The sequence below is a fragment of the Equus caballus genome, chromosome 23, assembly GCF_041296265.1.
Source record: "Equus caballus isolate H_3958 breed thoroughbred chromosome 23, TB-T2T, whole genome shotgun sequence".
Lineage (NCBI taxonomy): Eukaryota > Metazoa > Chordata > Mammalia > Perissodactyla > Equidae > Equus > Equus caballus.
In genome coordinates, this window is record NC_091706.1 from 22,052,422 (window position 1) to 22,070,821 (window position 18,400).

General features: G+C 40.8%; 1 long non-coding RNA gene across 1 annotated transcript in view; it reads right to left on the reverse strand.

Annotated features, from left to right (window-relative positions):
- LOC102147588 (uncharacterized) overlaps window positions 1-18,400 on the reverse strand; it is a 452,754-nt gene that overhangs the window by 168,242 nt on the left and 266,112 nt on the right. The window contains exons 18-19 of the long non-coding RNA XR_011431371.1: window positions 11,264-11,466; window positions 10,654-10,709 (exon numbers count right to left, since the gene is read on the reverse strand). This is a non-coding gene — a long non-coding RNA (uncharacterized lncRNA). The remainder of the gene's footprint in view (window positions 1-10,653; window positions 10,710-11,263; window positions 11,467-18,400) is intronic.

The following is an 18,400-nucleotide window of genomic DNA, read 5'->3' on the forward strand; positions in this document are numbered from 1 at the left end:
CTGATCCAGGCACTGCACAGCACACTGATGCCTTTTTCCTAAAAGGCACGGGGCTGTTCTTTGAATACTAAACAATATCTGCAGGGAGGTCATCAGGCATGGCATCCCCCTCTTTGGGGAAGGTGATCTTGCCGCCTTCCTTCCATCTATGCTTAATAGGAATATGCAAGATCTTGCCCTTAGTGTGTACAGTTCACCTATCAGGATGGACGTGCCGCCTCTGATATTCACGGCCTTGGTGGAGCCATGGTTGGTCTCCCCCAGAACACCTGCAGCTCATGAACCAGAGGTGAGTCGCAGACTATGCACCAGGTTACAGATATATGTGGGTCTCACCATGGGCTGCACACATACCCACCCTTACAATAGGGGTTTGGAGGAAAGGCAACTCCACTTAGACACACTGGGACTCAAAAATTGGCTGAGTGTCAACCGGGGCAAAATTCAAAAAGCATTATGATGGTGAGCGTTAAATACATTAAGTTGTAGATGTCTAAGTAAAATAAAGATGGTTACAAGGGTGGAAAAATAAAATACCAATTTAGTTTTCTAAAAACAACATGATTTTAAAAATGGAAGGGAGGAGAAAAAGGGAAAAATAGAATAAAATGATTGTTCTATAAGTAATAAGAGGGGGTCAAGATATAGGTGACAAACGAAATAAGACTCCGAGTAAGGGAAAGGAATTTGAGGACATTAGAAAAGATACAAGTATAATGGTAATTATTGTAACAAAACCGAACACGCACGCGCGCACACACACACACATACACACTACACAAATGGGGTGAGTATCCCAGAGGGCACTGGAGGTAGTTTTCCCAGAAAGACTTGTGAATGCTAGGTGTTAAAACCAAAACCAAAAACAAAACCGGTGTCCACTACAGCCTCTCTCACTCCACACTTGTATCTTCTTGTCCAGAGTTATGCCATTGAACCCACAATGTCTGAAACTTGAGGTCAAAGAAAGAATGCAGATTCTGTGGAGGTCCTGGGAGGGGGATGGGGCCCAGGGCAGGAGACTTGAAGAGGTGAGGAGGCCATGGAGGGCTCTACCATCGATGTGGACAGACCAGCCAAAGACCAGCCTCTCAGTTTCTACATCATCTCATCTTAGGGTCCTTTACTTCCATTCCAGTGTAGTTACTGCCACACTCCAGAGCTTATCACCAGGAACACTTCAGCCATCCAGATTGTTACAGTCGGACATTCCACCCTTTGGCCTCGTCTCTCATTCTTCTGATTCATATGCCCCTTGTTAACTTTTCAACTCCAGGCCGTTCATTTTCCCACTTACTCCTTGTCTGTCCGTCAAGCTCTTGTTTACATTTCCTCCCTCTCCCGGGTAGACGTGGTGGTCTGTCAGGTAACCCACATCTAAACGGCTCCGCTACTCATGGGCCCCATCCAATCCCTTTTAATCCTTCCTGTCTGGCAAAATCCCATCTCTCTGCCTTTCCCAGAAATGCCTTCCTATAACTAATTGATCACTATTGGATTAAGTCTCACAATGGAGTCTACCGATGCCACAGTAAATTCAGCCCCAGCACTAGCTGGAAATCACTCACTCATTCCACAAAGAATTATCCCATGCTTACTAACATGAGAACAAAACAAATGGAGCCTAGGCCGCTGTTTCCTTACTCCATTCTCTCTCCAGGGACACTCAAATTTATGTCAAATCTCCTTCACTTCCCTCAAATTTAGGCTGTCTCCATTTGCTCAGTAGATGTGCTGGACCACTGATCACAGAGGAACTAGAAGTCATGAGACAGGAACTTTCCGTCAATAAAGCTTCACAAAAACCTTTTCCCGTTCCTCCTTTCCTTCTTTCCTGTTATATGAAAAGAGGTTTCCTTCCTAACCTCAACGATTACACTTCCTGAAATGTCCCTATTGAGAGAGCTAAACCCTCGTCTTGACGGACTGAGCCCCCTTGCCAGGTATCCTCTCGTCCCCTCCCTCTCTTTAGGAGGCACCCAGCTTCTTTCATTATTTTAAGCTTCCTATTACAGAAATGTTTAAACATGCACAGGAGCAGTGGAACTTCCCATGTAGCCCTCACCCCACTTTCACAGTCATCATCTGGCACGTGTGATACGGCCCGTCTCTTTTCAGTCTACTCTCTCTGCGACTGAAATGGCTGCCTATTAAACTCATCAGTGGAAACTGTCATACTGTGTCACTTAAACTTTTTCCATCTGCTTATGGTTTTTACTTTTTTGTCATAGAAAGCCCTGACCTAAATCTCTACTCTTCTTTTATCCTGCTTTCATTTTGACCTTACTACTGCTGAAAATCAACCAAACTCATTCATCACTGTCCCTCCCTCCAAGCTCCATTAACATTTTCCTGTTATCCAGGTTTTTAACATACACTCAAGAGATTGTCAACAAAAATGGACTAAACCTTTACATGGAACTTCTTTACCCCCACATGGGACATTTTCAAGAACAGGAGCTTTCAGATGAATTAACAATGTGGGTAAATTTGTTACCAACGCTAGACTCTCATGCTAAAATATTTTCTACAGCTCAAAACATGGCATAAGGCAGATTCCTATTTAAGAGAAAGGGCCTTCTTTTAAGTTGCCCTGAAGATTCTGAGACTGTCCTTAAGAGCAGTGCTATGAGAGGATAGGAGGCACAATCTCAGTCACCCCAAGAGTTAATTTAAATGGAGAAAGTGAGATGGTTTCCCAAAGCACTGGAATTGATTTTTCCCTGAGTCTCTCCATAGTTGTAGATTCTGATAATCACAGAATATAGAGAAGGAAGAAACTTGGTGTTCCTTCTAACTGCCTCATTTCACAAACCAAGAAATTGAGGATCAGAGACATGAGGTCATTAAAGTCATCCAGTTACTTGGTTGCTTACTTCGACTAGGGTGGTTTCAGAAAGGATGCAGAAAAGTACAAGTATTCGAGAGCTACTTAGGGACTGTATTAATCAACACTGTAATAATCAGCTCTGTGCCCTTGGGTGCTGCGACAGCTGGGGGTCCACTGCTGCAGCTGAGAAATAAAGTGTGAGGAAGAAACAAAAACTGAGGGAGTCCATCGCCACTAGACCTGCCTTATAAGAAATGTCAAAAAGAGCTCTCCTGTCTGAAATGAAAAGGCAAAGGATACAAAGCTTGAAACAAGCTGATAAACAGATAAAATCAGAAAACTGCAACTCGGTATCAGAACATGTTAGTAAACAATTATGATGTAAAGGTTAAAGGGAAAGAATGCATTAAAAATAACAATAACCATTCCAATTTGGTAACAAATTCACAATACAGAAAGAAATAATTTTGACAACAAAAACAGCAAGGGAAGAAGAAAAGGACAGAACTTGCCTAGTCAAATGAAGCATAAACGCTATCAGCAGAAAAAGAACTATCTCATCTGTGAGACCTTTTATACAAACCTCATGGTAACCACAAAACAAAAATTCAGGGCAGAGTCACAAAACATAAAAAAAGAGGAAACTGAAAAACACATCACCAAAAACCATCAAGCTGAAATTGTAGTGAGAAACACAAGGACAAAGAAAGAAAGGAAATATAGAGCAACCATAAAACAAAAGATAAAATGGCAATAGTAAGTCCCTATATATCAATAATCATCCTAAATGTAAAGGGATTCAATGCACCAATGAAAAGACAGAGAGGCTGGACAGGTTAAGAAAAAGACCCAAAAGTGTGCTGCCTCCAGCAGACCCATCTCAGCTCTAAGGAAAAACATAGGCTCAGAGTGAAGGGGTGGAAGATGATACTCCAACCAAATGACAACCAAAAGAAAGCGAGCGTAGCCATAATTCTATCAGACAAAATAGACTTCAAGCCAAAAAAAGGCAAGAGACAAAGATGGGCATTATATAATGATAAAGGGGATAATCCATCAAGAAGACATAACATTTATTAATATATATGCACCTAACGTGGAAGCACCAAAGTCTATAAAACAACTATTAACAGACCTAAAGGGAGAAACTGACAGCAGCACCATAAGAGTAGGGAACTTTAATACCCCTCTTACATCAATGGATAGGTCTTCTAGAGAGAAAAATCAACAAAGAAACGTTGACCTTAAATGAAACACTAGACCAGATGAATTCAATAGATACATATATAATATTCAATCCAAAAGCAGCAGGATATACGTTTTCTCTCAAGTACACATGAAACATTCTCAAAGATACACTGTTGGGAAACAAAACAACTCCCAATAAACTTAAGAACACTGAAAAGATATCAAGCATCTTTTCCAACCACAATGGTATGAAACTAGAAATCAACCACAAGGAGAAAGCTGGAAAAGACACAAATATGTGGAGCCTAAACAAAGTGCTATTCATTGACTATTGGAACAACAACAAAATTAAAGGAGAAATGGAAAAATATCCGGAGACAAATGAAAAGGAAAATACAGTGTACCAAAATCTATTGGATACAGCAAAAGCAGTACTAAGAGGGAAGTTCATAGCAACACAGGCATACCTTGAGAAACAGGAAAAATCTCAAACAAGCAATCTAACAATACATCCAAAAGGATCAGAAAAGAAGAAAATGAAGTGCCCAAAGTCAGGAGAACAAAGGAACTACTAGAGATCAGAGCCGAAATAAATGAAATCGAGACTAAAAGACAATAGAAAAGATCAGCGAAACTAAGAGCTAGTTCTTTCAAAATATAAACAAAATTGACAAACCTTTAGGTAGAATAAGAAAAAAAGAGAGAAGCCTGAAATAAAATCAGAAAGAGAAGAAATCACAAGCAATATAACAGAAATACAAAGGATTACAACAGTATTCTTTATCAATGTTATAAACTACATTAACAAAATGAAGAATAAAAATCACATGATCATCTCAATAGATGCAGAGAAAGCATTTGACAACATTCAGCACACATTTATGATAATAACTCTCAATAAAATAATTATAGAAGGAAAGTACCTCAACATAATAAAGGCCATATATGACAAACCAACAGCTAACATTACACTCAATGGTGTAAACTGATAGCTATCCCTCTAAGAGCAGGAACAAGACAAGGATGCCCACGCTCACCCTTCTTAGTCCTAGCCAGAGCAATCAAGTAAGAAAAATAAATAAAACATATTCAAACTGGAAAGGAAGAAGTAAAACTGTCACTACTTGTGGAGGACGAGATTTAACATGTAGAAAACACTAAAGAATCCATCAAAACACTAAAAACAAACTAGCAGAAATAAAGAATCAAGAATACAATCCTATTTACAATCACAACAAAAAGAATTAAGTGGGTAGGAATAAATTTAACCAATGAGGTGAAAGACCTATACACTGGAAACTATAAGACATTGTTGAAAGAAATTAAAGAAGACACAAAGAAATAGAAGGATATTCTGTGCTCATGGATTAGAAGAACTAACATAGTGAAAAAGTGCATATTACCTAAAGCAATCTACAGATTCAATGTAATCCCTATCAAAACCCCAATGACATTTTTCACAGAAATAGAAAGAAGAATTCTAAAATTTATAGGAAACAACAAAAGTCCCCAAAGAGCCAAAGCACTCTAGAGAAAAAAGAACAAAGCTGGAGGCATCATATTCCCTAATTTCAAAGTATACTATGAAGCTGTATTAATCAAAACAGCACGATACTGGCAGAAAAGCAGACACAGATCAATGGAATAGATTTGATAGCCAAGAAATAAACCCATACATTTAGGAACAGCCAATTTTCAACAAAGGAGCTAAGAACATACAATGGAGAAGGGAAAGTCTCTTCAATAACCACTGTTGGGAAAACGGACAGCCACACACAAAAGAAAGAAAGTAGACCATTACCTTACACCATGCACAAAAATTAACTCAAAATGGATTAAAGACTTGAATGTAAGACCTGAAACCATAAAACTGCAAAGAAGAAAACGTAGGCAGTAAGCTCTTTGCTATCATTCTTAGCAGGATCTTTTGGAATATGTCTCCTCAGGAAGGGGAAACAAAAGAAAAAATAAGCTAATGGGACTACATCAAACTAAAAAGCGTCCGTATGGCAAAGGAAACATCAATAAAATGAAAAGACAACCAGCAATTGGAAGAAGATATCTGCAAATCATTTATCCAATAAGGGGCTGCTATCCAAATTATATAAAGAACTCAACAACAAAAGAACAAACTTAGTCAAGAAATGGGCAGAGGATTTGAACAGACATTTTCCCAAAGATATACAGATGGCCAACAGGCACATGAAAAGGTGTTTAACATCACTAATTATTAGAGAAATACAAATCAAAACCACAATGAGATATCACCTCATGCCCATCAGAATGGCTATGATTAAAAAGACAAGAAATAAGAAGTGTTGGAGAGGGGCCAGTGCCATGGCCGAGTGGTTAAGTTCGTGTGCGCTACTTCAGCGGCCCAGGGTTTTGCCGGTTTGCATCTTGGGCATGTACATGGCACCACTCATCAAGCCATGCTGAGGTGGCATCCCACACAGCACAGCCAGAACGACATACAACTAGAATACACAACTATGTACTGGGAGCGTTTTGGGAGAACAAGAAGGAAAAAAAGATAGACAACAGATGTTAGCTCAGGTGCCAATCTTTACAAAGAAAACAGAAGTGTTGGAGAGGATGTGGAGAAAAGGGAGCCCTCAGACACTGCTGGGGGGAATGTAAATTGGTGCAGCCACTGTGGAAAACAGTACAGACATTCCTCAAAAACTTAAAAGTAGAATGACCAGGCATGACATCAGCATCACAGCGGAGTGAGCTCTTCCCTTAGACTCTCCTCCCTAAGAAACAATGAAAAGGATATTCATAAAGCAACAGAGGACAGGCACACAACACAAAAGACATCTGAGAGACCCATGCAGCCATATGTCTGAAGGTGGAGGTGCTGGACCCCCCCAGGAGGAAGAAGGAGGAAGTAAGGGGATCTCCCCTCCCTCCCCAGCAATGACCTAGGGCACAGGACCATGCACAGCTCTGAGAAAAGAGGGGCCTGGGGGGAGACTCTGTGGGAATGCCTTCACTCTCCAAGTTCCCTCACATCCCATAGGAAAGCTCCACAGAGGAGGCTAAGCTATTGTGGGGCTGTCTTCATGAAGCCAGCACGCCAGGAGGACAGACAGCGAGGGCAAAGAGAGAACACCCACGGGATGGCACATGCAAAAGAAGTGCCCCTCCCCCTGCTGGGCTCACAAGCTCAGCCAGACAGCCAGAGCAAGGGACCCCCTCTAGAGTGCCCGTGCGTACATTAGCAAAGCAGCAGCTACAAGCAGGCAATCGCAGATGGGTCCTGTCAGCATAGATTCCAAAGGACAAGCACAGACACCAGGGATCACAGCAGGCTCAGAATACACAGCTCCTGAACCTCCTCCAGTGGTGGCAGGTGGAATCTGCAACCAGATACTATCTATGCGAAGGCACAAACCTACCCCATCAAATAGTAGCAAGAAATATATTAATAGTCCAGACCAGAAGGAAACTGAAAAGCACCTAGAAATCAATCCTGAAGGCACACAAATTTACAATGTAAACGACAGAGAATTCAAAATAGCTACTAACATTAAAAAACTCGAGTTACAAGAAAATTCAGATAGTTCAATTAAATCAGGAATAAAATTAAGAAACAGAGGGAAGACTTCACAAAAGAGATTGACCCTATAAAGAGAAACCAATCAGAAATGTTGGAGATGAAAAACACAATGAGATAAAGAAAAATCTGGATACCCTGGATTACAGAGCTGACATTATGGAAGACGGAATTAGCAATGTGGAGGACCGAAATACAGAAAGGCTTCAGATGGAGGAGGAGAGAGAATTAAGACTAAAAAGAAACGAAGAAATTCTCTGGGAAATATCTGATTCAATTAGGAAATGCAACATAAAAACTATGGGTATTATAGAGGGAGAAGGGAGGGAGAAAGGAGTAGAAAGTCTGTTCAGACCTGGGAAAGGAGCTGGAATTACAAGTAAAAGACGCTAACAGCACTTCTGATTACATCAATGTAAAAAGACCTACTCCAAGGCATAGAGTAGGAAAACTGGCAAAAGTCAGTGACAAAGAAGAAATATTTTTAAAGGCAGCAAGGCCGCAGAAAATAACTTACAAAGACCATATCAAACTTTCAGGAGATTTCTCAGCAGAATCTTTACAGGCTACGAGAAGGTAGAAGGAGATATCCAAAATTCTGAAAGACAAAAACCTGCAGTCAAGAATACTCTATCCAGGGAAAAATATCCTACAGATATGGTGGAGAAATAAAAACTTTCCCACATAAACGAAAGCTGAGGTAGGTCATCGCCACAAGACACCCCAAACGGGAAATGCTCAAGAAGACCTTCATACCTGAAAAAGAAAAAAAAGAGTTCACAAAGCCTTGAGCAACGAGATAAATAGGCAGCCAAAGTCCGAAAATTGCAGCTCTCTACCAGAACAGGTTAGCAAAAACTTAATTACGACATTAAAGAGGAAGGGAAGGAAAACATCAAAAATAACTATCATCTTGTGATTTTAACCACAAAATCACTACACAAAACAGAATATGTTATGACCAACAAATCAGAGGAAGAGGAAAGGGATGGAACTGGCTTAGACCAAGGAAATGAGAGGCTATCGGAACATTGTATATCTCATCTACGAGATTTTTTATACAAACCTGATGGTAACCACTAAACAAATAATCAGAACAGAGACACAAATGATACGAAAAAAAGAAAACTGAGGGGCTGTCCCAGTGGCATAATGGTTAAGTTCGCATGCTCTGCTTCAGCCACCCAGGGTTTGCAGCTTCAGGTCTCAGGCACAGACCTATGCATCTCTCATCAAGCCCTGCTGTGCTGGCATCCCACATACAAAACACAGAGGAAGACTGCCACCGATGTTAGCTCAGCAACAATCTTCCTCAAGCTAAAAGAGAGGAAGATTGCTTACCGATGTTAGCTCAGGGCCAGTCTTCCTCACACACAAAAAAGAGAACACTGAGAAAACCATCATAGACAACTACCGAACTGAACTGGCAGTCCAAAATACACAAGACGAGAAACGAGGGAAATACAGAACTGGAAAACAAGTGATAAAATGGCAGCATTAAGCCCTTATATATAAATAATCACTCTAAATGTAAATGGATTGAATTCTCCAATCAAAAGACAGAGTGGTGGGATGGATTGAAAAACAAGACTCATCGATATGCTGCCTCCAGGAAACACTCTTAGCTCTAAAGACAAACACAGGCTCAGAGTGAAGGGACGGAAGATGATACTCTAAGCTCACGGCAAACAAAAGAAAGCAGTTATTGCAATACTTATATCAGACACAGTAGACTTCAAGATAAAAAAGGCAATGAGAGACAAAGAGGGGCAGCATACAATGATAAAAGGGACGCTCCAACAAGAAGACATAACACTTATAAATATACGTGTCCCCAACAAAGGAGTACCAAAGTACATAAAGCAACTATTAACAGACCTAAAAAGAGATATTAACAACAACATAGTAGGGGGCCCCAACACTCTACTTACATCAATGGATAGATCATCCAGACAGAAAGTTAACAAGGAAATAGTGGAATTAAATGAAAAACTAGACGAGATGGACTTAATACATATATTTTTCGATCATTCTATCCAAAAATAGCAGAATACACATTCTTCTCAAGTGCACATGGAGCATTCTAAGGACAGACCATATGTTTTGAAACAAGACAGGCCTCAATAAATTTAAGAAGATGGAAATCACATCAAGCATCTTTTCTGACCAAAATGCTATGAGACCAGAAATCAGCTACAGGAAAAAAGCTGGGAAAGTGACAAATATGTGGAGACTACACAACATGCTACTGAACAACCAAGGGATCATTGAAGAAATTAAAAGAGAAATCAAAAAATATCTGGAGACAAATGAAAATGAAAATACACCACACCAACTCATATGGGATGCAGAAAAAGTGGTCCTATGAGGGAAATTCATAGCAATACAGGCCCAGCTTAAAAAACAAGAAAGATCTCAAATAGGCAATCTTAAAATACAGTTAGAAAATGAAGAACCAACAAAGCCCAAAGTCAGCCGAAGGAGGGAAATAATAAAAATCAGAGCAGAAATAAATGAAATTGAAACCAAAAAAAAAAAAAAAAAAACCAGCAGAAAAGATCAGTGAAACAAAGAACTGGTTCTTTGAGAAGGTATGCAAAATTGACAAACCCTTAGCCTGACTCTCTAAGAAAAAAAGAGAGAAGGCTCAAATAAATAAAATTAGAAATGAAAGAGGAGAAATTACAACAGATACCACAGAAATATAAAGGATTATAAGAGAATACTATGAAAAACTATATAGCAACAAACTGGACAATCTAGAAGAAACAGATAAATTCTAAAGACTCATACAACTTCCCAAAACTGAATCAAGAAGAAACAGAGAATCTGAATAGCCCGATCACAAGTAAAGAGATTGAAACAGGTAGCTTAGTGGGAAACTACTTCCCCTGACAAGGTTACCCACTCAAAGCTAACAGCCAACATCACCATTAATAGTAAAACACGGTATATTATTCCTCAACACTGACTTGATTTCTACTATTTCTACTTCTCCTTTTCCTTCAATGCATGGATCCTGCTGAACCTTATAAATCCATTACAATATAAAGCGGGGAATGAATAAAGAGCTCACCTGAGGGATGTTCACTCTCTGGGGCTCCTGGGCGAGTACAGAGGACTGTGGTTCAGCTGAGGGGACAGAAAGGAGACAGGGGTCCTGAGATTTAGCTGTCTTACAGCTCTTAGATTCACCTCCTCAAATCTCAGCACCCCAGTTGGGGATCATCCTCCCCATAGGCACAGGGCCCTCTGGGCCTTGAAAAGGCACAAGAAGGATCATGGACAGGCAGCAACACCTGTCTTTGTGTGATTCTGAAATGACCATGGAGCTGAAATCTGCAGCTTTTTACTGAGTGAACACAAACTTTACTCGATTGATTTAACAATAACGCATGCGTCCTTCTGAATAACAGAAAGAAATCAAAACAGCCGATTAGTTGAATTAAAGTACGCCAAACGACAAGACACTATTCCTTCATTAAAGTTAACTTAGCAGAAAAATAACTCAGTATGCATCATTTATCTATTTTTCTCAGTAATATTATTTAACCCCAGGTATACACAATCCACGGAAAGCCTAGTAAAAGAGATGGGGTGATTTAAGGCAGGAATTTTTAACTGTTCATTTCAGCTGGGAAGTATTTCTCAAAAGGCCCTTTCGATAGATGCTGTTGGTAACTTACCTGTGAGAGAGTGAACTGTCACAAACTGCGTTTCCCTGGACAAGTCACTGAAATTTTCAGGCCCAATGTCTTTAAATCTTTCAAGAGTTAGAAGTAGGTGACCTTGGAAAACTCTTCACAGATCATCATTCTTGGATCCTGTGACATCAGGATAACGTCACTAATGTCACATGTGGTGGTGGACATGTGTGACAGCAGCGCATCTGTAAAGAGCGGGGGCCATTTAAGGGGACTGGAGACAGAACTTCCTCCCTCTGCCTGGTTGTCCCTTACCCCCAGACCTTGCCCTCACGGCTCTCCAACAAAGCAGCCTTTCCTGAGCAGCCTGCCCCTGGGCCACCCCAGCTCACCTCTTCTTCCCAGGGACGGCCCAGATGCCCCACTGTCACACAGTGTGGTGGCTCCTGAAGGTGGCATCATCATCAAGTCTGGTTCATTCTGGGCAGGGGGATCAAGACCTGCTTCTGATCTTGCAAATCTAGCATCTGCTCCTTTCTGGGCTCTTGTCTCTGCTCTGAAGCTCTGGAGAGAGGTCTAAGGTCAGAGGGACGCTCTCTTCCAGCTAAGACTCCCTCACAGAGGGCCCCTGCTTCCCGCCTCACAAGGGCTGGTTTGTTTCAAGGCAACTGGGACATGGATCTGAGAAATAAATTCATTTCAGGGGCAAAAAGCCTGACTCTTGGAATTCATTATAACATTAGACTTCAAGGACAGAAAGCCTGACGATGCAGAGGGGGCCAGACGCCTCTGTCTGACCCAAGGGACCTGAAGTGACACTAGAAATCCCAGGATACATGTGACACACGGTGGGATTCCATCCACATCCTTTCCTTAACATCCCTGGGGACGCAGGGACAGGCCACGTTCCTAAGTGCTGTGAAGGCTGTAATGCCAGTCTTGGGCAGGTGTGACATCAGACAAAGCCTGAGACTGAAGCGAAGCACACCTGCCCTCGAATCCAAATTCCCTGGCTGGGAGCTCCTGACTCGAGCACATCGGGCCACCGAGCCGAGCCTCGGTTTCTGGTGAAGTGGTTGTCAGGGTCCATTAAACTATCCAGTAAAACAACAAAGCGTCCTCTAACTATAACAGCAGTTGTCACTTACTTAAGGCTTCCGACCTGGCACTTGTCTAAAATAGTGATCTATGTTTCCAAACGTCGCCGTGAAACAATCATTATTAGTATTTATAGATGAGAACCCTGACTCTCGCCCAGGTTCCTTCTGTCGCCCCTGCTTACAGGTGACAGAGCTCGCACTGACCGGGCCTGTAGTGCTCCAGAGCTCGGGCTCCACCGCAGACCCACGGTCACCGTCCGCCTGATAAACGCACTCCTCCCTCCCGCACCCACCGCCGCCGACACGGGCTTCTCTCCGGTCGGGCTGCAGGCGGGCCGGTCACACGATCCTCGGGCACCCAGGACCGCCCCGAACACCTGCGCCCCGGGAGCCCGAGGGCCGGGGTCTCCCCCATCGGCCTTACCCGCTCTGGCGGCCCGCCCGGGTTTATACGCCGCCGCGGGGGGCGACGAGGTCTCAGACACTTCCTGCTCCCATCCCCAAGCACCGGCACACCCTTCCCAGCTAGTCCCTCGCCCTAGGTGCGCACCCTGCCTTTTCCGAGCACACCCCAAAGTTCCCCAACGGTTCTCTGGAGTCCTGAGAAGACGAACGAGGAGGCTACGGCTGCACATGCGCAGAAGGAGCGTGGCGTCCCCTTCCCAGAGTCCAGGCGGTGAACCTCACCTATTTAAAACTACATTTCCCCTAGGCTTCCGCGTCTACATTTCAAGTCACTCTTGGCCTTTCCGCGAAAGCGGGAGGATGGTGTTCTTAAATCTCTCCTGCCCAGGGTCCTCCGAGCCCGAAGAGGTTAAGGGTTAAGCCTGAACTCTGCTGTCAAAGGCAAAGTGTAGTCCGCTATTGGCTCCCGATTAAAACAGCATTTTTTGTTTTCATAAGTCATTTGGAGGTAGTCGGGGAAATTTGAATACGGATTGGATATGGAAAATATTAAAATATTACTTAGATGGTGTGAAAAAAATTGGGAGTTATGTAGGAAAATTGACTTTGTAAAAAGAAAAAGACATGACGACTGAAGTAGTTAAATTACATAGCTGTAAAATTATAATTTTACAATTTTTCAACCTGGGACCTAACCTCCACCCTGTTCCTTTACAGCCGCCGGACCCACCAACCCCTGAGCCCCATCCTGGCGCGCCTGGGGCCCAGTGTGCAGATTCTACTGAGGGTCTGCACAGGTGCTCCAGGGGTGGATGTTTATAGGAAATCTGTTGGGTTTCATACATTAACATTGCTTCTTGCTGATTTCTCTTATTGTTTCATAAATTTTTGTGTTAAATATCTTGGATTTCCATGCACATAGCGACAAGTTTGCTTGCTTTTCGCTGACCTTTATAATTCTTTGTCATTCTTTAGCAAATTACAGATAAAAGCACAAGAATGCTGGTTAAACTATATTAAATCAATCATAATAGACTTTCACATAAAGATCACGAAGGAGAGAAAGTGGTCACAACATATGTCACTTAACAAACATTTATTGAAAACTGACTGTACAATCAACATCATTCTAGGTGCTGGGATAGCAACATCAAATAAAAGAGAGTAAATTCCCTACCCCCATGGAGCTTATGATCAGGGTTGTTGTGGGGCCTATTAGTCAGGGTCCCCTCGAGAAACAGGTGTCAGTTGTCAAGAAACCATGGGACACTTGAGGAGAGTCTAATAAATAGGGCTCTAAAAATGTGGGTAGGGTTAGTGAAGCATCCTGTAACTAGTGTTGGTAGAGAGTTATTATCACCCCCAGGGCTGCAGTGAGAGTAGGTAACGTTATCAGAACTTAGCACAAGAGGCCACCCTTATGAGAGCTGTGGTCTTAGGAAGAGAAACATTGTGAATGCCCATTACATGGCTCAGCACGGAGAGCCAAAGGAATAAATACCCAACACCTCACTTGTTCTCTTCCCTCTGATATCCTATCCTCCGTTAAGCATTTATAAACCCCATTCAATACCTATTCTTAGAATTCCATCCACATATGTCTCTTCTAGACCTTTTTGTCACCAATTTTCCACTCTTATTCTTGTTTAGCCCCCTACTACCTGTCAACTCACTGAGCTACTGGACATAAATCAGTATAAATCGAAACTCAAGCACATGTCAGTTCTTCACAAAGTGAACTAAATATACCTCCTTGAACTCTACCCACTGGGAAGATTTTTTTCACCACACGTTTCAGAACCACCCCTAAGTGAGACTGCAATTGTAGCAGCCATAATTTCCAATGATGCCACCATACACTGGAAACCCAGTTTGAAGGAGAGTTGATGGGTATGTGGCCACAGGTCTCCCTTGGGGACTTTTGGGGAATGTTTAATTGTATATTCTTGTGACCAAGTTATGAGGAATTTTGTCAAAGGGACCCAGCCTTCCCTTTAGTCAAAGCCTCCTGTCTATAAAGTAGGATATATCAAGGATTTAGAAAGAATCTGAATCCCTGTTGTGGTGATTTGTGTTCGTTTTTGGCCCACAAGATCCAGAATTTCACATGCATATAGATATAGATCTCAGGAAGCATCTCAGTAGAATACCCATCTGTTTCATTTCAATGAACTTCATGATCCAAGAGCCACCACCACCGATCCCTTCATGTCACCACAAAAGATGGCTGCACATGAGAAACACTCTAAGAGTTTTAAAAAACATTTGTCAGTATCCCATTAGAGAAAATACATATTTCATTGGTATGAAATGCAACATGGGCTGCTCCTGAGTCCACACGGAGTATGCTCATATTGATTAATTTGAGCCTATCCAAACATAATTCATCCTTCCTAATCTAATATGATAAGGATCCACCCCCTTATGTGCTACCTAGTTTCTGCTTTGTTGGGCAAGATCTTGAGCTCCTTTTGTGGGTTTGGTTTTCTAATTTCTGGATTTCTTGCAGTTTTACTCTGAACATAGCTGGTTTTTTATTCCCATTATGGGCCTGGAGCCAGTAAGCAAGTTCGGACAGGGCCTGAGGATAGTGTGTATCCTCTTTCAGGGGTAACTTATACTAGGCTCACCCCTTCGGATTGAGAGAGAGAGAGAGAGAAGTGAGAGAGACACTGTCAGAATTCAGTTACTCTTCACTTCTTTTTCTAAGCTCCTCAAAGCAGTGACTTTTAGTATACCTTAAAGGCCTTAAAATTGCAGAGAGTGTGGCAGGTAGAACAAACTTGAACTGTCTAATAAGCCTCAAAGCTGTGCAGAGGCAAGTGTACACCTGCCAGGCAAAGTGCACAGAGTATAGAATATCTGTTCTGACCAAGCAGGAGTATATGTTTGACCATATCCCTCTCCTCTGATAATAACTTTGGGCTTCCTGGATGCTCGGTAAATCCACGTAAGTGAAGGAATACAATTTCTTCACCTTAATCTTGACCTCACACTGAGTCCATCCTAGCAGTAATTGGGGGAGGTGTACTTACCTGGCATTCACCCTCATATGGGTAGTGATCATTTGATAAAATATTGAGGAACATAATGTCCCTCTTGAAGATATTCTTGTATTCACACCTTATCTGAGTGAGTAATTGAGGCAATCCATTGAGAGCCCCAGTATATTGGATCACTTTTCAAACTGTTCAGACACCTCCATCTGGGAACTGTTTCTCTCTATGCCTGTCAATATTAGATTAGCTTTATCTTTTTAGGGTTTCATGCAAAAGGAATCATACAGTGTATTTTTGTGTGGCTTTTTTTTTTCACTCAGGATAATGATTTTGAGATTCATCGTATAGTTGAATACCAGCAATGAAGGAACAGCCTCACACAGGGAGAAACAACTGCTTATGAAATCAAGGGAGACTCATTGTGCCCAATGAGTTCAGCTATATCTGAATCCAAATACATGTAATCATTCCAATTTCCAGGTTCCTGGACTTTCCCAGTAAATGTCCCAAATCTCATCTAATACACCTCCTCAAATTGGGGATCTAATAGTTCTTGTAATTTTTTGAAGAAATAATGTCCCAAACTTCCCAAAGTTGATGAAACAATGTTAATTTACACATCCAAGAAGCTTACTGGACTCCAAGTAGGATAAATACAAAGATATAGTTTTACCTGGACACATCATAGTCAAACTGTTGGAAGCCACACACAAAGAGAAAATCTTAAAAGAAGAAAGAGCAAAACAACTGAACATGTACAGGAGAGCATCAACGTAAATAATATCTAACTGCTCATCAGAGAAAATAGACCCTAGAAGGCAGAGAAATGGCATATTCAAAATACTGAAAGAAAAAATGGTAACGAAGAATTTTTTTTATCCGGCAAGACTATCCACTAAGTATAAAGGTAAAATAAGGACATTCTTAAATTTAAAAAGACTGGAAGAATTTCTTGATATCAGAACTGAATTGTGAGAAATACTAAAGGAAATTCTTTGGGCTGGAAGAAAATGACATCAGACAGTACCTCGAATCAGCTGGAAGAAATTAAGAGAGCCAGAAGTAATAAATTTCTGGGTTTTAAAAAAAAAAATCTATAAATATATTTTCTCATTTCTTCTGTTAAATTCTTTAAAAGACACGAGATTGTACAAAGAAATAATTGTAACATTGTAGTATTGGTTTTGTAACATACATAGATATAATATATATAAAAATAATAGCACAAGAGGGGAAAGTAATAGAGTTACATTGGAGGAAACATCCCATATTTCATAGGAATTAAGTTAATATTCGTTTGAAATAGACCATAGTGAGTTAAAATGCATATTGGAATCCCTAGCACAGACACTAGGAAAATAGCTCAAAAACAGTAAAAAATATTCAATAGAGGAATTAAAATGATGTCCTGAAAGATTTATTTAGCACAAAAGAAGTTAATAAAGGAAGGACAGAGAACAAAGAAGCCTGAAGACATAGAAAACAAATAGCAAAATGGTAAATGTAACTCTGATCCTATCAATAACTGCACTAAATGTGAATGGTCTAAAAAAACCCATTAGAAGACAGAGATTGGGAAAATGAATAATAAAGCAAGATCCAACTCTATGTGATCTACAAAAGACACATCTTAGATTCAAAGACAAACAGACGTTGAAACTAGAAGGATGGAAAAGACATATCATACAAATAGTTACCAAAAGATTGCTAGAGGGTTGTATTAATACTGGACAATGTAGATTTTAAAACAAGAAATATTATTGGAAGCAAAGAGGCACATATCCAAATGACAAAATGTCCATACATCAGAAAGATATAAAAATTATCAATGCTTACAAATGTAACTACAGAGCTTCAAGATACGTGAAGTAAAACTTGACAGAAATGAAAGGAGAAAGAGACAATTCAACAACAATACTTGGAAATTTCAACTGCCTCCTGTCCATAATGGATTAAAAAGAGGAAAGACAATCAGCAAGGTTATAAAAGACTTGAACAGCACTATCAACCGAATTAAATTAAGTGACGTGTATAGATCACTGCACTCAATGACTACCAAATACACATTCTTTTCAATAGCACATGGAACATGCTCCAGGATAGACCGTGTACTCAGCCATAAAATAAATTCAACAGATTTAGCAAGAATGAAATAATATAAAATATGTTCTCCAACCACAATGGAATGTGAGCTATCAAGAATGGACTATATCTGGGATATCCACAAACATTTGGAACTTAAATGACACCCAGCTGAATAACACATGAGTCAAAGAATAAACTGGGAACAAAATTTGAAAGTACTTTGAAGTGAATGAAAATTTAAAAAATACAATATCAAAGTCTACGGGATGTGCCTAAAGCAGTACTTAGAGAGAAATTTATAGTATTAAACACCTATAGTGGAAGAGAGGAAAGTCTCAAATCAATAATTTAAGTTCCTACCCTAAGAAAGGAAAGAAAGGAAAATAAACCAAACTGAAAACAAGCAAAAGAAAGGAAATACAAAAGATTAGAACACATGCCTGTGAAATACAAAACACAAAGATCAATAAAACCAGAAATTGGCTGTTTACCAGATAAAGTTGACAATCCCTTAGCTAGCATCCCCAAGGAAGAGAGAAGATAGAATTTAAGAAAATCAGAAATTATAAAGGGCCACCCACAGAGAAATT